Genomic DNA, 14,282 nt, shown 5'->3' with positions numbered 1-14,282 from the left:
AACATATTTTTTTGGAGGGACACAAACCCACCCATAACAGACACGGTATCATTTACGTAGCCTTCGTGTCAAAAATGCATTCCTGAATGTACTTGCGAGGGAAGCCAGGACAACTCAAAAACTGAAGGACAGTCTCCAAAATGACTGGCCTGTAGTCTTCAAAAAGGCCTGCATAATGAAATGCAAAGAACTACCTGGGAACTATTTCAGATAAAGAGACATGACAACTGAATGCAACACATGATTTTGAATTTTCCTTTGCTATAAAGGACATTATTGGGACAATTGATGGAAGAGGGAATAACGTCTGTAGAGTAGTAAGATTGTATCAATGTTCATTTCTTGGTTTTGATAATTTTCCTGGGGTTAGGGAAGAGAACCATTTGTTTGTTTTGAGGAGTAATACACCCTAAGAAAGGAAACTTCCTGAAATAACTAACAATCAAAAACGTGGGCCACCTGGGTGCTCAGTCCCTTAAGAGAACGAGCCTTGGTCATGATCTCACGGTTGGGGGCGGGGAGGGGGCGGAGAGGGGGTTCGGTGCGCGTGGGGCTCCCCCCCCCCCCCCCCCCCCCCCGCTGACAGCACGGAGCCTGCTTGGGATTCTCCCTCTCCCCCTGCTCTCGCGCGTCCTCCCGCTCTCTCTCAAAATAAATTAAAAAACAAAAGAAAAGAAAAGTAAAGTAAAAGGATGTACAACACGTTAACTCGGATCTTGATGCTGCTAGAACCTCAGAGCAGTCTTTGCTGACCCAATAATCTCTAGTCCTGTCTCTTGCCTTGCTTTGCTCCAGGGACCCGATCACCCAGGAACACACAACACTTCAATCATTTTGCCCCTATCTGAAGAGGATATTTACCTTTACCTCCACTCGATCTCCGGAAAGAATCTTCTTGTACAGAAGAGGAAAAGACAAATCCGGGCAGGCTGAAAGAGGCAGCCGAACCCCACAGGATGAAAACGTGATATTTCCGTTCATTTGATTTTCGGAGACCATTCGACGCCCCTCCCCAGCCCACACATCTACTCTAGAGAATGGACGCCTTGTCCTGACTGACGCCCTCTGTTCAAATTTTCCTTTCGTTGTCGCAAGATTAGGTTACTACGTAATCCGAAAGGTCATACTGAGGATTAAGACAATTTCATGTTAAATTGGTGACAAAACTCTTAGTATTTAAGGTTGAGTTGATTCTCTGTTGCGTATTGCATGTAATTTTCGTTGCAAGGAAGGGGAGACTTAACCCACCGCCTCGGTGGGGCCTGCAACTTCTGGACGCCGCGGGACCCCGTCTTCTCGGGTCTCCCCTCCGGGTCCCGACTCCTCGCCGCCCTCCCCCCATCCTTCGCTCCAGGCACCGGCGGTCTGCCGGGACACTAGCACATCCGTTGTCCCAGAGCTGGAGCCGCGACGCTGGGAGGCGCGCGACAAGGCGTGGCGTATGTAGATGAACAAGCGCGCAGAGGCTGCCGGTCCCGGACCGCCTGGGCGCGCACGTCCCGCGTGGGGGCTAGGCAAGGCGCCCGCGGTTGTTTTGCGGCCGGGAGAGGTTGGAGCTGAGGGGGTGCTGCGGGCAACCGGGGCGCGGAAGCCGCGTGGGGCAAGTGACCGTGTGTAAGAAGCGTGGCGAGCGCGAGGGTGTGGGTCGAGGCGGGTCGAGCAACTCATACTTACCTGGCAGGGGAGATACCATGATCACGAAGGTGGTTTTCCCAGGGCGAGGCTTATCCATTGCACTCCGGATGTGCTGACCCCTGCGATTTCCCCAAATGTGGGAAACTCGACTGCATAATTTGTGGTAGTGGGGGACTGCGTTCGCGCTTTCCCCTGACTTTTCGTGGTCTGAAGGGAAGAACTCGAGCTTCGCCACGACAGCGCTGTTGTTGCTGCGTTATTCTCGTGCTAACGGGTCATGGGACGCCCAAAACAAGCCTGACACAAAGTGGACACGCGTTTCTCGGCTTTTACTTTGCTTTGTTTTTTTCCTTATCCCGTTTTCGCCGCTTATATCCCGCGTGCTGCGACAGCGCGGAGAAAGCTTTCCCGGTCGTCTGAGGAGGTGGTGATACGCGGGCTCATGCGAGTTTGCGGGGGCCCAGGAGACGGCGCAGAAGTACATCTGGGGTTCGTGGTTGCTTTCTTTTCTGTGTAAGTTCTGCGACACCTCGTTCCCCCCCTTTCCCCCCCCCCCCCCCCGCAGTGTCTCCTTGAAATCCACCACCCTGTTCTGTTTACTTGTGCGTAGTGCCTCCCTTCGAAAAGGTCTGTTTGAGCTCAACTTCTGTAGTAGTTCACCACGGAATCTGTGTTGTAGGCGCTTTCCCAAACTAGGGGCAGAGGAGAACCTCGCCCAGTCTTTAAGCCTCACGGGCCTTAGCGGCCCGGGGACCCCCACTTTCTTTTGCAATTTCCTTTCTTTACCATCGTCCACCTTCACTGCCACCAACCCCGCCACCTTCATTCCTCCTGGGTCGTTCATTCCTACTGCTCCCGTCACTCTCTTCCTCTCAGAGCGTGCAGTAAAGACACCTGTGGGAGAAACCCTGTACTACTACCCAGTGCAGGGCTTTGTCTCTGTTACTGGGCGTCTTCCTCTTTCTCCTTTGTGTCCCCCAGGCACAAGATGGTCCCTAAATGTTTCGTAAATGCCACACCACGAGAATATTGAAACCAGTTTTTGGTTTGGTTTTGTTTTCCGGGGAACCAGCAGCTGAGCTGTGGAATACTTCCATTGTTCTGGAGGTACAAAGTAGCATCTTTCCTAAAGTATGCCCTTGAGGGAGTAACCTACACTCTTCACCTTCTTTGTGTGTTTTGTGACAAGGTCCTTGGATAGTGCGGCCAACTCATTTATGTGTGTTTTTGTTAAGCACCCTGCCCCGCACTAATATGTAACTTGCTGCTTCCACTCTACCCCCACCCCAACAGACACCGTAAACATGTAAACCAGGGACCAAGGGATGTACCTACCACTCTCCTACCCTTGCCCGGAATAAGGCCCCCTTGGTACAAACAAGCAGATTAGCTGATGGATAGGTGCAACACTGTATTACTGCCTTTTGCCCCGTACTTGCTGTTTCTTAGCATTTACACAGCACCTTCACATTTTCAAAGCACTGTACCAATGTTTATTAATCCTCACAACACCCCTGTGAGGTAGGTAGGTCAGTATGTCCTTTGTAGTAGAGAAACTGAGGCAGACAGAGGTCAAGCGAACCAAACCTGCCTAGGCCACAAGGGCAGCCGGCGAAGGGACTGCACCCGAGTCCCGAAGCCAGGGCTCTCTGTCCCGTTCACCCACTGGTGAGCATCGCGTGGGTGTCTTCTCACCAGTGAAGGGGACACACAGGAGGACCAAACACACAGATTTCTCAGGCAACCGGGGGGGGGGGGGGTAGTACAAACGACATCAGGGAATAACCAGGGAACGACGCCAGTGAAAGAGAGAAACGTGAACCAGCACACCAGTAAGGCAAGAGAACATGCTGGAGAGCAAGGCTGGGATCATGGTGACTACTCAGAAGACCTAGACCAGGGGTGGGGAAAATGTAAACGAGGAACCCACCTACAAGGTGACCAACCCAAATACCTGTGGTTTCCAACTGGAAGAAAAGTTAGACAGTGAAAAAAACCAAACCACACAATCGAATTTTAAATTAGAAATGACACGGCGATAATTCACATTAAAAAGGCCAATCATATTTGTATGGTAACTAGTATCCTTTTTGGAGCCTTCCATTCCAAATATTCCAACTCCCGCCCCCCCCCCCCCCCCCCCCCCCGGGCTGTTCCTTACAGCACTCTTTCTCTCTCCATACCAATCTGTACACTAGTAGAACTATCAAGTGGCTCGATGGCGTGTCGCAGGGTTAACTGGCCCGGCTAGGGATGGAATTCAGGAAACCATCACAGACGGACCATTCTGCTGCCTCCTGTATTTTAGAAACAGCTGTTTCGAACCTGCCTCTGCCCAATTCCATCTTCTAGGAAAGGCTGAGAGCACACAGAGAAGCAGTTCATTCTTTCATAAGGGGATTGGTGAACCTGGTTCAACATGCCATTTTCAGAGAAAAAAGAGAAAAGACCTGCACTGTAAAGCATAACGAAGGAGTAGATTGATTATAGCTACTCCAAATTTTAGAGTGATACAATGACCACAGAGTTAAAAACTATCACTGTTACCACGGTTTATTTGACAATAGTCGGTTTAGTCTACAAGTTTAAGGCAAACATACTAATGCAGTTGCTTTTCATCAGAAATCATACTTATAAAGATTACATAAAGTCTGTCCCAAAACTTCTAAGAAATGTTCATTAATTAAAAATAAGTCTGATTAAGATGCTTTTACCAGGATACATGGATGAACTAAGGTGGCATACAATGTTTTTAAAAAAACAAAACAAAACATAACAAAAACACCAAGAGAAAACAAAAGGTAATGGCAACCTTTATCTTGTCTGAACAATGCATCTTTGAAAGGGTTAAACATCAGAAATTACTTAAAGGGAAATAAGATTGGCAGCCGTAAGGAACGCTATTCAGAAAATAAAGACGGTTACAGAGGCTACTTAAAAAAAGGACTGAACGCTGGGCTTCGGAAGAGGAGGAGCGCACGGTGATGGACAACCGTCCCAGGGAGCACACGGGGAGCTGCAGGAGGGCAGCGTTCCACCACACAGACGGACGGACCCGCAAAACCCGTGGACGGCACCGCTCCATCGCTTCTCAGAAAAAAAGGAGAGTAGATGCACTTGGTCAGCTGTTTCTTTTGTTTCCAGTGAGCAGTAAATGCCTAATCTCATTAAGAAAACAAAAATAAAATCTGAAGGAAGGCAGCCCTTTTTAACCAAAGGCGGAGTGTGGCTTATGTGTCTCCATTTAACACTGCCAAGCAGTTCTGCAGCAACTGTAGGTTACCCTAAAAAGGAAGGGAAAATAAATCATGAAGTGCAGACAGCCTGGAAGAGTTGCAGTGAAAATATAACAGCGCTGGGAATCCCGTAACTAACGCCACCTTTATTAAGACAACAGAACTCCGGAAACAGCTACTCACTATCCACACACGTACGGGTTTAAAGACATAAAACCGTATCATTTGTTTCACGTACAATGTTTTCCACACACCAGATTTCTTCAGGACATTTCCGTCTAGATCAGTATTATGGTTTTGAATTACTCGGCATGATTCTAATGAGGGATGAAACATGCCCTGTGTGTCCAAGTCAAACTACCGGACGTTTTGCAAGACCGGTTCTTATCACTTTCCTCTAGCCGTTAAAATCTGTGTATTAGAGTAGAGGTATATTAAATTATAACATACGCTTTCACGACTAAAGTAGTGAGTGATACCAGTTTTTATACACATAGCCGTAAGTTCCCGTACAACGGCAATCTGTAACATTCAGACAGACCTACGTACCCATTTGTAAAGCATGGGCGCTGGCATCCAAATTTAGACACGTGTCCGGACAAATGTAAGCATATATGGATTACACCGATAAATACATGGGGTAAAGGAAAACCTCTTCCTTCCAGTAAGTAGAAAGCCAACTAAAACGATGCGATCAGAAAAGTGACCGTCTGGCAGCCACCACAATAATCGACTGAGGCAAAAGTCATGAACGGTGGCTTTGAGCATAAGGCTGAAATGCCAATACCGTAGCCATTAGGTACGTAGGGCGATGGAAAATTTAAATTTCTGTTAATTAAAGTTAAATAAAAACTCAGTTTCTCAGTTGCACCACCCACATTTCAAGTGTAAGCGTTTGACGGCCACGTGTGGCTACTTAGTGGCTACCGTACCAGACAGTGCTGATGACAGAATACTTCCATCATCACACAAAATTCTATGGGACAGTGCTGGGTAAGCGATGGGGTATTTACACAGTCCCAAGTATCTCCCCACAGAATACTTCTTCATTTCAAAGTGTAGTAACTTGGCCACTGAGAAACCTGCAGACATCATCACTTGAACCAAATGATCAAAGTCAGACATTGCCAGCGAGGCAACTCATCAACAGCATGTACCTCCTGAAAGGATGCAGCAACGAGAAGGTCCGAGCACCACTTCTGGGCGATTCCTGCCACAGGTGGGGAATCTAAACTCAATAACTAGACGAACCCAAAGCGAGGGACATTTTACAGACCTGTGCTTTTCAGTGTCCAATGTTATGAAATACAAAGACTCAGGAACTTTCCAGGTTCAGGAAGTCTAAAACAACACGTGCCGGGGGTGCGGGGCGGGGAGGGCACCTGGCTGGCCCAGTTGGTAGAGTGCGCGACTCTCGACTCTCTCGATCCTGGGGGTCTTGAATTCAAGCCCTACAGCGGGTGTAGAGCTCATCCCAATAAAAACGAAAAGTCACGCCTGGGTGGCTCTGTCGGTTAAGTGTCCGACTCTCGGTTTCTGCTCAGGTCACAATCTCACAGTCTCGGTTTCGTGAGTTGGAGCCCTCCCCCACCCCACCCTGACAGCGCCGGAGCCTGCCTTGGGATTTTCTCTCTCTCGCTCGCTCGCATCGCTCTGCCTCTCCCCTTCTCCCACGTGTGCGCTCGTGCTCTCTCTCGCTCGCTCTCTCAAAATAAATACATAAACTTAAAAAATAAATAAAAAGACCTGTGCGCCGAATGTCATGTATTATCTTGAGTATCCTTTTGCCACTAAAGACATTATTCATTATTAGACAACTGGTGGCATAAAAGTCTGTGGATTAGATAATTGTACTGTATCCATAGTAATTTCCTGATCTTTGTAATTGCTCCAAGTATTCAAGAGAATTATTTGGTGTTAGGAAATCGACACTGAAGTGTTTAAGAGCCAAGAGACTTCCTATCTGCAACCTAAATGGTTTAAGACAAAAACAGGTATGTATAAGGGTAGGGGTGTGGTGTGTGTGTGTACTGTGTAAAGAGGAAAAGTAAAGAGGGAGGGAGGAAGAGGGGGAGGGGAGGACAGAGCGAACATGACAATATGCACATTTGAGGACTCTAGTGACAACTATCCAGGGATTCTTTGTACTTTTCTTGCAACTTTACTGAGCGCCTGAAATTGGGTGACAATAAACATTTAAGAATTTCAAGTGCCCCAGTAACTGTCAATATTGTGCCAGTATAACGATGGAACTGTGACAGATGATTCTGAGCCTGTCTGTATTTCTGACATGATCTTCTTAAAGGTATATCCCTCCAGTGGGACTAAGTCCAAGGATACACATCCTGCACTTGACACACTGCCAAAGCCCTGCAGAAGGGTGTACCCTGGTCCACACTTACCCACCAGGCACGAGGACTCCACGCCCTCATAGGCAGCAGTAGCATCACCTTTTTTTTTTTTTTTTTTTTTTTGGTCCGCTGCCTTTATCATACATTCTGTGCTTCATTAATAAAGTATCTGAGACTATCTTCAAGGACACAAAAGTGACCAAATGACCTAATTTTCTGTTATAACCAGGTTCCAATACATGGCAAGACATATCCCGGTTATAATGAATGAAATCCTAAGTAGTTTTAAACCATCTGGATGTAAATTTAACCAATGTCTAATCTCTTTGGAATAACTTATATGGATTCTGGGACCAAAATGGGACTTTGTTCAGATTTGCAAAATCATCAAGAAACCTCAGACGAGAGGGCAGGGTTTCTCAACCTCGGTGTTTTTTTTTTTTTTTTTTTTTTTTTTTTTAAGCTTTATTTATTATTTTTTTAAATGTTTATTTTATTTTATTTTTGAGAGAGAGAGACACACACACACACAGAGAGAGAGAGAGAGAGAGAGAGAGAGAAGAGAATCCCAAGCACGCTCCACGGTTATCAGTGCAGAGCTGGACACGGGGCTCGAACTCACAAACCCGTGAGATCATGACATGAGCGGAAACCAAGAGTCAGACGCTTAACTGACTGAGCCACCCAGGCGCCCCAAGTTTTGTTTATTAAAGTAATCTCTCTACACCCAACATGGGGCTTGAACTGGCAACTCCGAGATCGAGAGTCACACGTTCTTCTGACTGAGCCAGCCAGGCACCACCCACCCTACCCCCCATTTAAAAAAAAAGTTTATTTTATCATTATTTTTAAAATTTATTATCATTTTCTTAGGTAGGTCAAGAGGCGGGTGCTTGACTGACTGAGCCACCCAGGCGCCCCTGAACGATTTTATTTTTAAAGTCATCTCTACACCCGACGTGGGGCTCGGACCTACAACCCTGAGAACACGAGTTGCACGCTCCACCGACTGAGCCATCCAGTCTCAGTGTCCCTCAGTCTTGGCACACTTGACGTATTTGGGGCTGTGGAATCCTTTCCAATGGGGGCTCTCCTGTGCCCTGTCAAAAGTTTAGCAGCATTCCTGCCCTCTGCGCCCTACATACCGGTCGTAAACCCACCCATCCTCCGTTGTGACTACCAGACACGTCTCCAGAAATTGCTAAATGTCTCCCGGGAGGCAAAACTGCCTCTAGTCGGGAGAGCCACTGGAGTAGAAGACCCATCAGAGAACACATTTCAGAAAGGACCTGAAAAGCACAGAAATCTGGAAACCAGAGGCTGACAACCATGTATATAGTAAGGGTCAGCAAACTCTGTAAAGGGCTTAGTAAACACATAGTAAACATTTTAGACTTTGAGAGACATGTGGTCTCTGTTTTGCTGTAGTATGAAAGCAACCACAGACAGGGCACAAAGGAACGAGCTTGGCTGTATTCCAGTAAAACTTCACTTACAGATGAAATCTAAATTTCACGTAATTATCACGTGTCATGAAATATTATTCTTTCGCCTTTTTTTAAAGAACCACTGAGGGGCACCTGGGTGGCTCAGTCGGTCAAGCGTCGTCCGACTCTCGATTTCGGCTCAGGTCATGATCTCACGGTTGGTCGTGAGATCAGCCCCGCCTGGGATTCTGCACTGGGCGTGGAGCCTGCTTAACATACTCTCTCTCCGGGACACCTGGGTGGCTCTTTCGGGTAGGTGTCTGACTCTTGGGTTTCGGCTCAGGTCATGGTCTGGCGGTTAGGGAGTTCAAGCCCTACATCGGGCTTCACGCTGACAGTGAGGAGCCTGCTTGGTGTTCGTTCTCTCTCTCTCTCTCTCTCTCTCTCTCTCTCTCTCCCTCTCTCCCTCTCTCCCTCTCTCTCTCCCTGTCTCTCTCTGCCCCTTCCCTGCTCGTGCTCTATCTCTCTCTCCCTCTCAAAAAACCAACGCCATTCTTGGCTCACAGGCTACACAAAAACAGGCAGACTGTAATTTGCTAATCCTTCCTTAAACCTATTAACAAAATCCTGAATAGATTTTATAACCTCCTTACAAAGAACAAACATGGTGAACATTAGAAACCAACACGGGTGCAGTAACAATAAATCGTGCCAACCTTATCGAAGTATTTTCTTTTGAGAGGGTGATTAGACCAGGAAATCCGTAATATATAGCTTCATTGTAATGAGGAATTGGATGCTTCTTGTATCCATCACAGATAAAAGGGAAACGGTTGATGATAGTATAAATGGGTGAATTCCTAGCTACCCAAATAACCATCACCAAAGAATACTCATTAATAACTTAATATCAATTAGTATAGAAAGAAAGGGAGGGAACTAAAAATTCAGCCTTTTTGGGTACCGTGCACTTATCCAATTAGATGAACCAATGTTGACTCCTTTGGTCCCGATCAATCTTTTAAAGTAAAACTTAGATGACGACATAAAAGGGAAGTTCATACAAACTACAAATGTCCATCACTTGGGAGTAATAACCACTCTCCTAGTCAACTACTATATGATCAAATCGAAGTTTCCAAAAGATCTCACGCTGGGCTGAAACTAGCAAGCTACAATTTGACAGACATAACTGTGGCCTGCAACTTCATTTTAAAAATTAAATGCTCCGTACATGAAACAGTTCTAGAGACCTGTTGCACGACGATGTGAATATACTTAACAAGGCTGAACCGTACACTTTAAAAGTGGGTAAGACGGTACATTTATGTGTTTTTTACCACAAAAATGAAAACTATTACTACAAAGAATTAAACACACAACTATAGGTTGGAGGCTCGAAAACAGACCAAGAAGGAGGAGGAGAAGGAGGAGAAGATGTGTGATTATAAGCCAAATCAAGCTGGTGTAAGATGGTGCTAAAAAAAAACAAATCACAAAAGAACCAAAAAACAAAAAAACAAACCCTTATATGAAAAGCAAAAAGAAAAAGAAAAAAAAGAAAAAACACAAAAAAACCCTTATGCCTCTAAAACTGCCGTAAGAAGAAACGTATACAATAATAAGTCCACGTATGGAAAGGTGTTTCCATTTCTGGGTGCAATATTGAAAAAAAAAATTTTAATGTTTATTTACTTTTTTTTTTTTTTTTTTTTGAGAGAAAGAGAGAGAGAGAGACATAGAGACGGAGAGAGACAGAGCACGAGCAGGGGAGGGGCAGAGAGAGAAAAGAGGGAGACACAGAATCCGAAGCAATTCCAGGCTCTGAGCTGTCAGCACAGAGCCCGACGTCGGGCTCGAACTCACGAACTGTGAGATCGTGAGATCGTGACCTGAGCCAAAGACAGAGGCCTACCCAACTGAGCCACCAAGGGGCCCCTGCATGCAATATTTGAAAACAGCAATGACCTAGTGTAATAATATAAAAAGCTTACTGAAATGTATGGGATAAAATATATTTAGCTCAAAGATGTCTAGCTTGTAGGAGAGAATATATTCAAATATTTGAGGGTAATATATCCAAATGTTTCTGTGGGAGAAATTAAATTCATTTTTCTTTCTTTTTTTAAAGCCAACCCATTTATTTTGAGTTTGAGAGAGACAGAGAGCGCGAGCGAGCGAGCGCACGAGCGGGGAGGGGCAGGGAGAGAGAGAACCCCAAGCAGACTCCACGCAGAGTTGGACGCAGGGCTCCTCCAGCTGACAAACTGTGAGACAGACCATGACCTGACCAAAACCAAGAGTCGGATCCTCAAACGACAGAGCCACCCAGGCATCCGTCAAATTTATCTTTCTTATTTCACATGACAAAACTCTGACCAATTTGTCAAAGTGACACACAAGCAGCTTTCTGTGCGTTATGGAGTGTCCCGAACGTCTTAGTAGAGTCTCAAGCTTTTTAATGACTTTCAAAGTGTAAATACTATAAATATATTAACAAAACAAAACAAAACACTAACAAGTTTATTTAAATTTCTTTAATACTTATAATTTGGGGAATTTTGAATATATTTTTACTTTCAGTCCTTCTGATTGAAGCCAGCAAATATTGAATTTTTAAAGAAGTTTTTATTAAAGATAGATTTATCTTTTTTAAGCAGTCAAAAATGATACTGGTTTCCATATTAGGTACTAGGGTCTTGCAGAGCTGACCGCTTAGAGAAATTGTACGTATTATTCTTGCTTGAATTAGATGATCTTTAAGTTCGCTGGCAATTCTAAGATTCTCTAGTTCTAACCTTATTAGAAGGCTTGGGCCAAGCTTTATCTTAACTACAAGAAAGGGCTGAATCTGGAGGAAACAAAACACTATAAAAAAACCCTGGGCGAAGGATATTTATTTACTAACATTAAATTATTCTGAAGTACTAAAATGATCTTCAAAAATTAGCATTCCAATTATAATTCATTCTAATCCAGGAATGGTTCTTCCAATATCCCTCCAGAAAGAAACTGTCATTAAAGGATTATTATCAATTCCATAACTGACTCCTTCCTTCCTCCCTGCCTTCCCCTCTTTCTTTTTTTTTAAGTAATCTCTACACCCAACACCCAACGTGGGGCTCAAACTCACATCCAGGAGATCAAGAGTCACATGCTCCACCGAATGAGCCGGCCAGGCACCCCATAATTCATTCATTCATTCATTCATTCATTCATTCATTTCTTTCTTTTCTTTCTTTCTTTCTCTCTCTCTCTCTCTCTCCCTCCCTCCCTCCCTTTTCTTTTTAATGTGTATTTTTTTACTTTTGCGGGGGAAGGGCACAGAGGGGGGACAGAGGATCTGAAAGGGGGCCGCACAGCCTAACGTGGAACTTGAAACTCACCAATCGTGAGGACCCAGGTGTCCCAAGACTGACTCATTTCTAAATTATAAGTCACGTAAAATATTAAACCTTGACCATGACACTAACCTTTGCATGCTTCAGTTCTAACTCTGCCAGTTCCACTAAATTTTTTCTGAATGCGGCAACTCTTCTCGTCTTAAAATCTATAAGTTCTGTGAACAAAAGAAATTAGGATTAACTATTTAATTCACATAATAGTTGAAGGTATACCGTATAATTAAAGGTTAATATAACAGTACCTTGTTTTGCAGATTCAGATATTTTTTCAAATTTCTGACAACATAATTGTTGGGATGTCTCAGCCTGAAGAACATCTTTATTTTTCGCTCTTGCTTTATCCAGTGCTTTATTAGCATTTTCATAATCCACTAGTGACCTAGATCTTCGATAGAGGAGATCCTATACAACAGAATGCTTCACAGTAAGACACACTGCGTGTTTCGAACAGTTACGGGCAACCACCACCACCCCACTGCCCCCATCATCATCAGAGCTAACGCTTACGCCATGAAGATCACATGCCAGTCACCCTCCAAATGGCCTTTATAACAGCTTTACGGAGATGTAATTCACACACAGACAACTCGTTCCAAGTGCACAATTCACGGGTTTTTGGTGTGCTGGCAGAGTTGTATAACCATCACCACCATCAATTTTGGAGCATTTTTGTCGATCAAAAAGAAACCCCACATCCATCAGCAGTCATTCTTCATTTCCTCCTTGCCACCCCCCCAACCCCTCCCCCCCCCCCCCCAACCCTAGACAACCGCTGATCTGCTTTCTGTCTCTATAGATTTGCCTATTCTGGGTGTGCCATGAAAACAAAAATGGAATCACGTAATATGTGGCCTTTTCTGTCTGGCTTTCTTCACACAGCATAAAGTTTCGAGTTCATTCATGTTATAACTGAATCAGTACTTCATTCCTCTTGACTGTTAAATAATATTTCGCCGTAAGGACAGACACACCACATGGTTGTGTCCGTTCACCAGGGGAGAGACATTTGTTTCCACACTCTGCCTATTATGAATAATGCTGTTATGAACATTTGTGTATAAGTCTATGTGGGAACATGTCTTCCTTTCTCTTTCTATCTCATTACTTAGGGGTGGAATTGCTGGGTCACTTGGTAATTCTATGTTCAACCTTTTGAGAAACTGCCAGACTGTTTTCCAAAGTGGCTGCACCATTTTACATTTCTGCAGACGCTGTACGAGTGTCCCAATTTCTCCACATCCTTGGCAACACTTATCTTTTTGATTAAAGCCACCTGGTGGTGTGAAGTGGTATCACGCTGTGGTTTTATTTTGTTTTGTAAAGATTTTATGTATTTATTTAAAAAAATATTTTTAGGGGTCCTGGGTGGGTCAGTTGGTTAACCTTCCGACTTGGGCTCAGGGCATGATCTCATAGTTCCTGAGTTCGAGCCCTGCGTCGGGTCTGTGCTGACAGCTCAGAGCCTGGAGCCTGCTTCAGATTCTGTGTCTCACTCTCTCTCTCCTCCCCCACTCATGCTCTGTCTCTCGCTCTCAAAAATAAATAAAAATTTCAAAAAAAGGGGGGGGAGCCTGGGTGGCTCAGTTGGTTGAGTGGCTGAATTTGGCTCAGGTCATGATCTCGCGGTCTGTGAGTTTGAGCCCCGCATCAGGGTCTGTGCTGGCTGCTCAGAGCCTGGAGCCTGCTTTGGATTCTGTGTGTCTCTCTCTCTCTCTGCTCCTCCCCTACTTGTGCTCTATCTCTCTCTGTCTCTCAAAAATAAATAAATGTTTAAAAATTAAAAAAAAATTTAACCTTATTTATTTATTTTTAGAGAGACAGAGAGTGAGAGGGGGTGGGGCAGAGAGAGAGGAGGAAGAGAGAATCCCAAGGAGGCTCCGCAGGATCATGCGGGGCTTGAACTCTTGAATGGTGAGATCATGACTTGAGCTAAAGCCAAGAGTGGACTTTTACCCAACTGAGCCACCCAGATACCTCTAAAGATTGTATTTTATTTTATTTTATTGAAAAACTTTAAAAAAATCTTAATAATTTATTTGTGAGTGAGAGAGAGAGAGTGAGTTTGTGTGGGGGAGGAAAAGAAAGTGGGAGACACAGAATCTGAAACAGGCTCTGAGCTGTGAGCTCAGAGCTGCACTTGGGGCTTGAACTCACAAACCTTGAGTTCATGACCTGAGCTGAAGTCAGATGCTTAACCGACTGAGCCAGCCAGGCACCCCATAAAGACTT

At 44.9% G+C, this 14,282-nt stretch overlaps 1 long non-coding RNA gene and 1 other non-coding gene across 2 annotated transcripts; one reads left to right on the top strand and one right to left on the bottom strand.

The window, feature by feature from the left end:
• The first annotated feature begins 1,666 nt into the window (after window positions 1–1,666).
• LOC128773178 (U1 spliceosomal RNA) lies at window positions 1,667–1,830 on the top strand. The gene has a single exon (XR_008417456.1). It is a non-coding gene; the product is annotated as a U1 spliceosomal RNA (small nuclear RNA).
• A 2,342-nt stretch (window positions 1,831–4,172) lies between these two features.
• Window positions 4,173–12,698, bottom strand: LOC128773002 (uncharacterized). Its single transcript, XR_008417178.1, has 3 exons — window positions 12,296–12,698; window positions 12,123–12,208; window positions 4,173–4,919 (listed from the first exon to the last, which is right to left on the bottom strand). It is a non-coding gene; the product is annotated as an uncharacterized LOC128773002 (long non-coding RNA).
• Between the last annotated feature and the right edge of the window lie 1,584 nt (window positions 12,699–14,282).

The sequence above is a fragment of the Panthera pardus genome, unplaced genomic scaffold (assembly GCF_024362965.1).
Source record: "Panthera pardus isolate Hobbes unplaced genomic scaffold, ASM2436296v1 HiC_scaffold_24, whole genome shotgun sequence".
NCBI lineage: Eukaryota > Metazoa > Chordata > Mammalia > Carnivora > Felidae > Panthera > Panthera pardus.
Note: the sequence above shows the minus strand (reverse complement) of the source record. Positions and strands in the feature narration are given on the sequence as shown.